Here is a 13,240-nt window from a genome sequence, read left to right as displayed (position 1 = left end):
TGACACCAAAGTCCATCCTCATCACCACTCTGCTGCATGGCCTCTCTGAGCCAGGCTTTCTGATCTCTCTCTCTGCAATGCAGGACAATGGGATGCAGGGCAGACAGACCTGATTCTGGGGATAAAAGACCTGGTGTGACTCTCAAACCTACCAGTTACTAGTTGTTCTTAGCTGTGTTGGCTTTTGAGGCTTGGTTTCCTCACCTGCAGAATTGGGGTGGTACTCCTTCTTTGTATATCCCAGGTGTGTTTTGAGAATTTCTATATTATATATTCCCACATAACTTTATCTTGCAAGCATTTTCTTATTCCTTCATTGATCCAATCAGACAGTATTCAGCTCCACTACTTGCTGGATGCAGTACGCGTGGGTTGTGATACAAAGGTGGATCACGCTGTTGCCCTACTTAAAGAGGCTTTCATCAGAGCTGAGATGAAGTGTGAGCTCTGGAATCAGAAAGGCATGAGTTCAAATCCTCATTCTACCACTTCTGTTGTTTGAACTTGGGAAAGTTCTCTAATCTCACTTGCCTTCCTTTTTATTTTCCATCTATAAAATGCAGATAATGACACTTAATCCTATAAGTGGTATTGCACGGTGATTAAGTGAAATAATGAATGTAGAACCTAACCAATAATAGTATAGTTACGTAGGGAGCAGATGAGACATAAACAGCAACAAAAGGAAGCAGGGATGTTTACGGAAATGTCTGCTACAGTCTTGAGGTGATGAATTTTAAGAAATCAGTATATGTACAAGTGCCAAGTTAAGATTCATGGTAATTATAAATGCATTAGAAGTTTGTAATTAAACAGGAGAAATTAAGCATCATGAAACTCACCCTGAATGATTAAGTGATAAACCCATCCAAAATTTAATTTGATGTTTCTGTAATAATCTGACTTTATGGAACAAATTCTTAATTTGTTAAAGCCCATAATAAGTTGTAAATGTCCTCCTAAGAAGCAGACCTCTATAACATTCTTAATTAAATTCATTAAGTGATATATCTGAGGGGAAAAACACAGTCGTTACCCATACAATTAACAGTTCTTCATTAAATGTTGAACAATGAACTCTAGAAAGAAATACATGTAAATGGAATAAAAGTAGAATATTTCCTATTCTAGAGGTCCAATATTATGGTAAAATAGTCTGTATAAGTAAGTTTCTGACTCAAAGAAAATAGCTCTTTCAAAGTAAGCAGGCAGAATGAGTTTCATAACTTCAGAGCCCCAGGAAACCTCGTAATTTATATCCTCTCACAGAGTAGTTGACTTAAAAACTAGTTACTCACTGAGAGAATAACTATATTTTTAGAAAAGAAGCATGACTTGGTAGACTTGTTTTCAAAGGTGAGTTTTGATTATATCTATACATTTGCTGGGATGTATTCCAGCAAATGTATTCCATTTGCTGGAATAATAAGGCAAATGTCTTTATTACTGCATCAGATTCTAATCCTAGAAGATGGGCAAAATATTGCAGAGTTTAAAAACATTCTGAGAAAGTCTGATCATAAATTACTTTACTAAATAGAAAAGCTTGATGTCCATTTAAATGTAGGTACTTTTTAAGAACTGGTTGCAGAAGATTCCAGTAAGAAAGATGGGAAAGCGGATTTATGATATGAGATTAAATGAGCTAAGATAGTCAAAGCTCCTACAGAGCACAGTCACACAGCAAGTGGCAATAAATGTTAGAGATGATCATGGTGTTCCCAGTGGTTCCATTCCTGGCTCAAAGCTCTCCTACTCACACAAGCTCTCTTGGGATAATTGCAGTTGTTCTCATGGCTTGGAATTTAATGATTTCAGATCAGCCTGCTTCCCCAGGCCTAGCTGATATGTGTCCAGACTGCTGGATATCCCTTCCTGGCCATGAAGGATAATCCTCAAGTTCAACACGTCCACAAGTCACCTAAACTAGCTCCTTTTGTATTCTAGCTCTCAGATGGGTGGTCCCATCCTCTGTCTAGACAAGCCAACTAACGGCGTGGGGAATAGACTCGACATTTTCATATAACAGTCATCAGTCGCTGAGTGCTGTTTACTTCATCTCTTAAATACATCTCAAAATACTCCACTTTCCTCTATCTTCAGTACCAGGGTTTCTTATTTTGTCTGCCATCAGAGCAAATAACTGAAAACAAAAGTTAGCTTGTCACCACCCTACTTAAAACCTCTTTAGCGTGAAGTCTTGTTTCTCAAGCATCGTACACAAGACTTTGCGTGACCTGGTGGCTGCTTCATGTCTGTAACTCCGTGCTGGACATTTATGTTCACTTATTTATTATTGAACTACAGTTGATTTACAATGTTGTGTTAGTTTCAGGTATACAGCAAAGTGATTCAGTTATTCCTTTATCTATATCTATCTATATATTATTTTCCATATTATTTTCCATTACAGGCTGTTACAAGATACCGAATAGGGTTTCCTTTGCTATACAGTAAATCCTTACTTACCTATTTCATATATAGTAGTGTGTATCTGTTAATCCCATACTCCTAATTTATTCCCTCTCCCCCCTTCCCCTTTGGTAACCATAAGTTTGGTTTCTATGTCTGTGAGTCTGTTTCTGGTTTGTAAATAAGTTTATTTGTATTATTTTTTAGATTGCACATATTAGTGATACCATGTAGTATTTCTTTCTCTGTCTGACTTGCTTCACTTAGTATGATAATCTCTAGGTCCATCCATGTCATTGCAAATGGCTAAATCTTCATCCTTTTTCACGGCTGAGTAATATTCCACTTAGGTTGCTTCCATGTCTTGGCTATTGTGAATAGCACTGCTATGAACACTGGGGTGCATGTAACTTTTCAAATTAGAGTTCCATAGTGGTCACATCAGTTTACATTCACGTTGGACAGTTATTGCTTCCCAAATGCAGGTAATGCTTTTAGTCCCAGATATTTTCCAGGCTGATTTCCTTGTTCCTCTCTCTGCTTATGCTCATGGGCTCCTCACTCCCTCCCACCTCCACTGCTAACACAATGTAATCGTCCTCCAGACTCATCTCAGCGTAGACCTTCCCTAGGCACTCCTACAGGTGACGCTATAGACACTGGAACAAGTAGGACCAAGTGTTGCAAAGGATTAAACAGTGATGGGTGGTTTAGGGGGCCACTGTAGGTGGGATGAAGAGAAGGCTTCTCTGAGAAATGGACATTTGAGCTAAGATTTGAAAAATGAAAGGGGCAGAGTCGGGGAAGAGTGTTCCAGGCAGAAGAAAATGAGATGCAAAAAAAAAGTGAGAATAAATTTGATCTATTGAATAATAGGAAGAAGACACTTTTGTGGTTACAAAAGAGTGAACAAAGGGGAGAGTGGTGGGAGATGAGCTTTGAGGACCACAGTGTGCAGTGCTTTATGGGCCAAGTGAGAGAGATTGGATTTTATTCTGAGTGTGACGGGGTATCACTGTAGAGATTGTAAAACAGCCTTATTGAGGTATACTTGACATAAACAAACTGTACATTTTTAGATTTTACGAGGCGATATACCTTAACACGTGTATACACCTGTTACACCATCACCTTGATGCACAATCAAGATAGTGAACAAACCTACCAACCCCTCTGTAATCTCTTCCTCACCTGATTAGGTCAGGCCCACGCAGGATAATCTCCCTTTTTGGTAACTTATTCAACTGATCAGTGATTTTGAATATACCTGTGAAATCCCTTCACCTTTCCCATGCTCTGTTTGTTAGAAGCAAGCTGAAGGCCCACCCCCTCAACAACCTTAGATCTTCCTTGCGTGGAGTTCTCTGTGGATCAAAGGGACCTGGCTGTTCTCCATGGGGTGTTATACTGTAATCTTTTGTATTCTCTGCCAACTCTCTTCTGGATCAATGACTCTACAAAGTATTGTCTTTTGTTCCCAGACAGTTTAAAGCCTTTAGTCAAAACTTTTTCAGCTTTTTTTCTGCTTTAGAAACGGACAGAGTATGTATATTTCTGTCTTACTTCTCTTGCTTTTTCTCTGTTCATGTTGGTCTCAGGAGAATGACTTCATATGATACATTATCGAAAAGGCTTTGAGTTCATGAACTGACTGTAAGACAAATGATTAATCTACTCTCTAATTATCTGGGCTTTCATCTTCACATCCACCCAGTCGATTAACTCATATGCTATCAATTCAGAAGGATACAAGATAGCAAGAAGAAAGAAGTGTTTTATAATCAAATCAGATATTTCACTGGCAAAGGAGAGTGTCCTAAGGAGGGTATCTGTATGTACAGAGAAGGTGCATTTGAAGACCTGATAAATTGTGATGGACAAAGTGATGGGGAAAGACAAACTACTCAGTAAGTGAAATATTGGAGAGACGATCTTTTGAACCATTTCATCAAGCAATTGCAAAATTTCAGAGATAGCCAAGTTTGAGCTGTTAAAAGCACACATTGAATCTTGTAGTTTTCCCTAAATTACCTTATATCACCTGTTTGTGAAGTTGACTTTATGAATTATTTGATTTTGATGGAAGGACGGTCATCTACAAATCATCAAAGACCTCTATCTTAAATTGGAAGAAGATAAGAAAAATAAGTTACTGTTGCCATGAAAATTCTCCCCAGATCTGTGCAGTGTGTTCTAGAGATGAAATCAGTAGCGAGGACGCTGCACTGTGGCAGAATTGTCACAGCACAGAGCGGACAACTCATTAGCAGGTGAAGACATCCTTGGATGTCTCTCCGGGGTCTCGGGAGGGGAAAGCTGCCCTGAGTCTCTCAGTGTCTGGGCTGAACATTCCCGCTTGGTTACACAGATCCTGTAGCTGCACCAGAGCTACTGATGTGAGTACTGCAAAGGTCACGAGCAGGTCAAGAGACCGGGTACTTCGGGGAATTTGCTCAAGATACTGTGGCGGGGTTGAGGCAGCAAAACGAGTAATGGGAGGGCAATGCCTTTTATTTTATTTTTGTTTGAAAATAGTCAATACATTACTATACAGCTATTAAAAGAAAAGAATGATTTAAAGAGATATCAAGAATGTACCATTAAGCATGAAAAACATAGCAGGGTAATCCATTCATCATCATCTCTTTTTCTTTTTTCATAAAAGCAAGTATCAAAAACAAAGCTTCCCTAAAGTGACTCTAGGTGTGCATTGTTTGTGTAAACATGGACAAAGCTGTGGAAGGGCTCCCACCTGGCTGTGTATTGTCACCTGGCTGGGGACATTGGGAAGGGTGCTGTGTGCCACAGGTGTTGTACTAACCAGCAAGCATGTTCTATCCCCATAAGTTTAGAAGAGAAATGGAAAAAAGAAGAAAATTAAAAAGAAAAACCATTTATTGCTCAAATAGTACCAAAGCAATAGTCATGGACAATTTAAAAGAGCAAACAGGGGCTTCCCTGGTGGCACAGTGGCGAAGAATCCTCCTGCCAATGCAGGGGACACGGGTTCGAGCCCTGGTCCGGGAAGATCCCACATGCCATGGAGCAACTAAGCACATGCGCCACAACTACAGAGCCTGTGCTCTAGAGCCCGCGAGCCACAACTACTGAGCCCGCGTGACACAACTACTGAAGCCCGGCACGCCTGGAGCCCGTGCTCCGCAACAAGAGAAACCACCACAATGAGAAGCCCGCGCACCACAACGAAGAGTAGCTCCCACTCGCCGCAACTAGAGAAAGCCCACGCGCAGCAACAAAGACCCAATGCAGTCAAAAATAAATAAATAAATATATATTTTTTTAAAAAAGAGCAAACAGCATCATCAGAGTATCAGCCCCAGCCCTGTAACCCATATCCTCCTAGTTTTCTGTTTCTTTGCTGCTTCTTGTCCTAATGGATATGTTATTTTTCATACTTAAAATCATAGTAGAAGTAAAACTTTTATTCTATTTTCCTGACTTACCTTTGTATTAGGCTTATTATTACATGTTTCTATATTCTTCATGCTTATAATTCTTGACATATTAATTAAAAAACCAGAGAGAGGCTATACCATAATTTATTTGGTCATCTTTCAATTATGGGACATTTGTTTGCAATTTTTCTTGTTAAAAATATTAAAATAATATATAGGTATCTGTATAACACTTTTCCTACTTTTAAAATTAAGTAATCCCTTAAATTAAATCCCCAGATTTAGAGTTTTAGAAATGGATAAAAAATTATGAATACCTTCACTGTAATACACTCTAAGGATTTCCTAATAATTTCTTTTTTTAATAAATTTTATTTTTGGCTGCATTGAGTCCTCATTGCTGTGTGTGGGCTTTCTCTAGTTGCGGCGAGCAGGGGCTACTCTTCGTTGCGGTGCGCGGGCTTCTCATTGTGGTGGTTTCTCTTGTTGAGGAGCACGGGCTCTAGGCGCGCGGGCTTCAGTAGTTGTGGCACGCAGGCTCAGTAGTTGTGGCTCGCAGGTTCTAGAGTGCAGGATCAGTAGTTGTGGCGCGTGGGCTTAGTTGTTCCGTGGCATGTGGGGCCTTCCCAGACCAGGGCTCGAACCTGTGTCCCCTGCATTGGCAGGTGGATTCTCAACCACTGTGCCACCAGGGAAGCCCCCTAATAATTTCTTACATTTCACATTCTCTGAAGCATTTGGCAAACTGTCTGGCAAGAAGATGCTGCAGAGAAGTGCAGAGGTATCTCTTGGAAAAGTGTCTATTGATGGTGGAGTTAGTGGGCCCAGAGCCTTGACACTCCCAACTTGGGGAAGAATAATGGCGAATCACAGCCTCCCAGCGCTTTGAGATAGGGCCTAACAGTCATTGATTTTGCTTCCTCATGTTGAATTAGCCCTTGAAATTCTGAGATCCAAACCTCTGAATACAGTAGAAACAAATGTAGCTATTAAGAACTTGTCCTCAACTATGCATTAATTTTGGTACAAGCCATATTGTAACAAAAGACAAATGAAAAAGTGGTTTCAATAATCTAGGAGTTTATTTCTTACTCACATCCCAGTCCAGACCTAGCCAGATGGCCCTGCAGAAATGAAGTGGCATTGCTCCAGGAGGCCGTCTTCGTAGCCAGCTCCTTAGGTAGCTCTGGCTTTTTTTTTAAAAGAAAGCGGCGGTGATGAATTCAGTGACGTCTGGCAGAGTTTGGTGTTGCTGCCTTGATCCATGCTAAGCACTGGCAATTTTACCCACCATCGCTTTGCCCCATCACTGCGAACGTCCCTGCGGCGGGAAAGGTCTAAATGTCATCATGAAACATCTTGACCTTGCGCACACCTCAAAGGGCTCTGGGACCACCAAGTGTTTGTGGAGCGTCGTTGAGAACCTCCAACCAGGGGAAGGGGTCATGGGGGCAAGGAGCTCTGGGGAAGGTCAAGAGGAGGGTTCTGAACGCTGACCCAAGCCCAGGCACTGAACACACAAGCAGGCCGTGTGCTCCAGAGCCAGTGATACAGCTGAGGGGGCCCCTGACAAGATGATGCAGGAGGTTCCGGGAGGAAACAGGAGGGTGTCGAGGAGGACAGAGGCCAGCGAGGAAGAGCTGGGTGGAGGCAGGCAGGATTAATTATGAAGCTGGCAAATGTTTGGCTGTACCAGGCTTCATTCAGGCTGTGGGTGGAGTGAGCCCTTGGCTAGAAGCAACAGGTCTGTACTGTGTTCTTGCTGATCTGTGTACCACGATGCTCTTCCCTCCAACTGGTATAGCTTCTGGAGGGCAGGACCCATATCCGCCCCGAGCCTGGCCCAAAGCAGCTGCTTGATCAGTATTTTCAGAATGGATCAAGATAAATGCAGCACGGTTTATTATAAAACGCGGCAAGACCAGAGTCCCGGGACTGGATATTAAAGAATAACGAAATAGAATAGGTTCAGGCAGAGATCGGGAACGTGACAACCTGCAAGGAGGTTGAACAGAGCAGGCTCCATGTTCCTTTCCTCGGCCCTTTCTTTGTGCACCACCCTTAGTTTTCTCACCCTTTAGCTGACTTGCTGTTTTATGTGTGACCTTGGCAGTGAAAGGAGACTGTCAATACCAAATGAAGAGGCTGAGTTGATCCTTGTGGAACCAGAGGATGCTAGAAGATTTTGTGTTTGTGCTTCACATAGAAATCGGAAACTGAAAAATCCCATCGGCTAGCTTGGACAGGAGAACAGCATAGCTTCCGTGCAGGAACGTGTTTCAATCTCACAATCCGTTAGCCCAGGTAACGTTTATTGATAAGCTATGTGTGGCCTTTAGACATATCAATATTATCTCATAAATGCGCAGTATCCTGGTAAGATTATTTTATTGATAAGAGTAGAGGCTCAGAGAAGCTAGGAAGATCAAAGACGTAAAAAGCCAAGCCCAGATGTTCTGAAAGTGCTGTGTGGGGCAGGAGATAAGGGCATTTGGGGGGACTACTTTAATTTGAAATATTATCTTTGACACTAAAGAACGGCAAGTTGTATTTAATCGCTGGGGAAGGTAAGGATTTCTCTCTGTAAATAATACTTAGCAATAACCTTAGGGCTTGTTTCATGAGTCAACTGGGAATAAACTAGCTACCTTTTAGAGGTGGATGGGTAGTCACAGAATATTAGGTTACTACTTAGCTAATTGCTTTTCTGATGTATTAAATGACAATTGATCCCCAAAGATGAGCAGCTCATTTCCTACAGACCAGTCAGATCAAACATGATATCTGCAATGATAATTACTATTAAGCGTATAGTCCTACTGGAGAGGGGCTTGTCCTGCTAGGAGGGTGAAGACAAGCGAGAATCACTAATAAGAGTGAACATCAATCCTTCAGGAGACCCAGTGATTACATAGCAGAGGTAATGGAGTTACTTAATGGATATTTTAATTTTTACAAGCTATGAGTTTGTAGCCTGAAAAATTATCTCCTGAATTAATAATGTACACAGAATTGATGTGCTGAGTTACCATAGAAATCACCTTTAGTACGATTAACACTGCTAATTATGTCACATCACCTCTAATGTGTTCCATAAGTAGAAATGTTTCCGAGCAGCTACATTAATCCATGTTGCTTCATAATTTGACTCTTTTTCTTCTTTGCGTGTTTGATAAATTCTCTGAAAGACCGTCAGCTTATACATTTAAGCAAACATAAAACAAAGCAGGACTCATGTTTCCCGGGAGCAAATTTCAAATCAGAATTCTATTACTTGGGATCCATTTTTCATGTTTCTGTCTTTTACCTCACATCTCTGAGACTGCTGGAAGCCGTCTGTTCGTCCGTCCATCCATCCACCCATTCTTTAATGCATTACATGAATTAAGCACCAACTACACACAAGGCTTTGTGCTAGATGGGCGCTATAAGAGCTTATAAAAATAAATTACACACCGTACCTCCTGTCATCAAGTTTGCAATCTACCAATAATAAGGAGATCACACATATACATTAAGTATATATGATAGTTTTTGGTAACTACCAGAAGGGTATGTGTATAAAATGTTACTGAGAGAAAGAAGTCACTTCTGGACAGAGGCCAGCAAGGCCACCTGGATGTTTCATACTCAGTAGGCAACAGTTTAAAGATATCTCGTTATATATTGTTAAAGCTGTCACAGCTGTCCTGCACTTAGTAACATGAGACAGCACTTTAGCAGGACACTTGGGGGACCATTTGAAACAGTGAAATCACCAACAAGAAACACAAAAATTTGAAAATATGGTACCAGACAGAGTGTGGAAAGGACACTTTTTACAGTGTGAGAGCTGAAATAGGAAGGCAGTGTCACCTCGCTCATCCTCAGCTGGGTACCTGTACTTGCGGTGACACATTTTTCACCTCTCTGGGCGGGTCTGCCAACCACCGTGAAGGCTCTGGGAGCACTGATGTTGGAGAGACAAATAAATGTTAGCAAGAAGATGAATTTGCACATCCGGAATCCCTGAGTCTTGAGGGTCTACCATATCTTGTAACTGTTTATGATGACTCGAAGTGTAGGTGGTAAATTTCGTGAAGCTATGTAGTCCAATGCAATCACAATCTAATTAGAGCCGTGTGGCTCCTCGTATAAGCCCTCGACTATGATTCAGAGCCTAACCAAGTTCTGAGGCATTTCCAGCTTCAGTTAATATATATTTTTAGGAGGTAGTGAAGGACTCTGAAGGTGACAGTTAACAAACTGAGGCATGGCGAGGTTGACCAGCTGTTGGTCAACTTATGTCATCTTGCACAGTAAGAGCCTCAGAAACATCCTGAGTTTCAAACCAACTGTGTCTCTTAATAGCTGTGTGACCTTTGGTGGAGAGTAACCTCTCTGTGCATCAATTCACTTATCTGTAAAATTGGGACAGTAATAGTACTAACATTATAGAGTCCTTGTAATAATTAAATGAATTACATATGTGAAGTACGTCTAAGTAATATAGTACAGACTATTAGTATTGTTAATGTTAATATTACATGTGCAATAACTTAAAACATGAATGCCAGAGATGTTTCTTGAGGAAATATGTATTCAGTGCTCATGTTCAGAGTCATGGAGTAGAAAAATTAGAAACTAACAGTTGAACTTTTTGTATAGGCTATAGCAGCTCTGCCCAGTCGAATTTTCTGCACTGATGGAAATGTTCCACATGTACACTGTCCAGTGTGGTAGCCACTGGCCACATGTTGTCACTGAGCACTTGAAATGGGGCGAGTTGTGACTGAGGAACTGACTTTTAAATTTTATTTTATTTTAATTGACTTAAATTTCCTGGGATAGGAAAGGTGGGCAGATACAGAATTTGCTCACCGTGTGCTGTTCATTGGCGATTTTCTAACTAGAGGACTTAATCTCTATGTCCTTGGCATGGCCATGTAATGAGTACGAGTGCATGAAGCAGTCAGAGCTGAGGACCATTCCAGCAGGCTCCTGTGATGTTCCTCTGTTCTGACTTTTAACACCCTACAGGTCCTTCTCGTGGCCACTTTGACTCACAAGGCGAGTGTGTCCAGCAGGGACGGACCTCTACGTGTCCCAGGGCCTCTCCTGGTTTCTATACACCAGGCTCTCTGAGCCCAGCCAACAGGGTCTGCTCCCGAGAGGGCTGCCCAGCCAGATTCTCAAGGTGACCAGGTGGGCAAGCCCTAGAACGTGTCTTGTGAAGGGGTCTGTGCCCTAGTCGCTCCTCTGGGGCAGGTAATGGGGGCCTCAGGACAGCCTGGCTCCCTCCACTGGTGAGGGGCTTTGTCACCACCCGCCAAGGAAGCCAAAACCCGGGGAGGCTAAGGGACTCGTCCAGGGTGACATCATAGTACGTGTCTGAGCTGGGACCAGACCCTCATCTTTTGAGTTTTAATCCCATTGCTCATGAACTATATCTCATCTGTTACGATGGCTGAATTGTGTCCCCCATCCCCCAAATCCATGTTGAACCCCTAATCCCCAGTACCTCAGAATGTGGCTGTATTCGAAGCTAGGATCTTTAAAGAGGTAGTTAAGTTAAAATGAGGTCATGAGGGTGGACCCTAGTCCATTAGGACTGGTGTCCTTATAAGGGGAGGAACTAGGGCACAGAGATACACACAGAGGGAAAACCGCACGGGCACCCAGGGAGAAGATGGCCGTGTTCAAGCCCAAGGGAGAGGCCTCGGAAGAAGCCAAGCCTGTCCGCTCTTCACCTCTGGTTTCAAGCCTTCAGACTTGTGAGGAAATAAATATCTGCTGTTTAAACCACCCAGCCTGAGGTACTTAGTTATGGCAGCCCTGAGAAACCAACACGACTTCCAACCTCCGAAAGGAATTGTAAGCTAAAGGAAATACTAAGATAATTCTGCTAAGTTGCTTATGGTTTTAATTGAATAGGTAGCGGGTGACATTTCAGTAGCGTGTATGCTGCTCACCAATGCTATGGAACAGATGTGAAGACTGATAACACTCGTGGATCCATCAGAAATATTTTTACTTGAGAACGACAAGGAGTGATGAGGTGACACCAGTGACCCTTCAAGAAACAGCAACACTTTCAGGTAAGTGAAGACCCGAAACATCGTTTCTGAGAGGAAAAGAAGGAAAATGACATAGATGGATGCATCCCAGTATTTGAAGTGATAGCCAAGTTTAGTCCTTTTATAAATTGTACTTTAGAATATAGTGGTGTTATAACGATAAATTTGCAAACCCTATTGCATTTAAACTTGTGCTCTATTTTGCTAAGTCCTGCATTTCTTCATTCAAGTCTTCTTGTAATAAGTTGGAATTTCTAAAGTCTCATCAACTTGGTCACTTTCTAATTCTCTCTCCAGCAAACCCACCATGGTCCAAAGGGCACAGAGGAGGTGATGGTGAGGTGATGCCCTTTATTCTAATCTGAGACTACACAGATGGTGACAGTGTTTGGTCGGATTTTAGAATCAACAGATCACAGAGACAAATAGGAAACATCCTAAATGTAAATCAATAGAGGATTGGTTAAATAAATAATAATTGATCTATACAAGGAAATGCTATGTGACTGTTAAAAGTGATGGTGTAAATTTATATTTACGGACCAATAAAGATGAAAGATGTCTGGGATACAGCTTTATTTAAAAGAAGACAGGCTAGCAAATAGCACAATAATTTTAAAAAGTCTTTTATTTACGTATATTATATTTACATACCCACATGTGTATATACGCACATAGGAAATATGCAACAGGATATATCAATATATCAAAAGATAACAGTGCTTATTTGTACGTGTGGGGAATTTTGCAGGTGCTTTTCACTTTATATCTTTATGTATCTTTATGTATTATCTATAGCTTTGTCAAGATTCTGTTCTGCTTTCATTTCTAAAAAGAGAAGAGTCCAGGTGAGACCAGGAGCTGTCTTCCTGGTCTGTGGAGAGCGGGTGGGAATTGAGTCTCTGAGAGGGAGACCAGACAAGATGAGAGCAAAGTTCTGCTGTTGTGATGAAAGGTTTAGCCCGAGGTTCCAACCTTAAGTTTCCCAGTTCACACTCAGTTTTGAACAAAGGGCAGAGTTTTGTGACTAGAGACTATTTATCCCCTTTAGTATTCGTCAGTATGTCTGGAAACCTCGGAGCTCCCAGCCTCAGGCTTTGAGGGCAGGGCGAAGTTAGTTGAGGCTGAAACTTTGTTTGAGGCAGTTCTTGACATCCAGGGTTGGCAAAATTTTTCTGCTGATAGAAGGCATCATATGGCTTGTACGTTGTTAACCAATGAGCACAGAAGAGAGGGGAGAGAAACTATGGGTGAATTTGACATTGGAGAAGGCTTCCACCAGGGTATATGAAGTCATTTTACCCCAGATGAGTTGGAACCAGTAGCTTTTTCCTTTTAATCTTAAGAGAACAATTT

At 41.6% G+C, this 13,240-nt stretch overlaps 1 long non-coding RNA gene across 1 annotated transcript; it reads left to right on the top strand.

The window, feature by feature from the left end:
• Positions 1 to 7,615: 7,615 nt before the first annotated feature.
• LOC132508296 (uncharacterized) lies at positions 7,616 to 12,341 on the top strand. The gene is made up of 3 exons (XR_009536512.1): positions 7,616 to 8,132; positions 11,742 to 11,905; positions 12,182 to 12,341. It is a non-coding gene; the product is annotated as an uncharacterized LOC132508296 (long non-coding RNA).
• Positions 12,342 to 13,240: the final 899 nt, after the last annotated feature.

This window comes from Lagenorhynchus albirostris, chromosome 17 (genome assembly GCF_949774975.1).
Source record: "Lagenorhynchus albirostris chromosome 17, mLagAlb1.1, whole genome shotgun sequence".
Classification (NCBI taxonomy): Eukaryota; Metazoa; Chordata; class Mammalia; order Artiodactyla; family Delphinidae; genus Lagenorhynchus; species Lagenorhynchus albirostris.
Note: the sequence above shows the minus strand (reverse complement) of the source record. Positions and strands in the feature narration are given on the sequence as shown.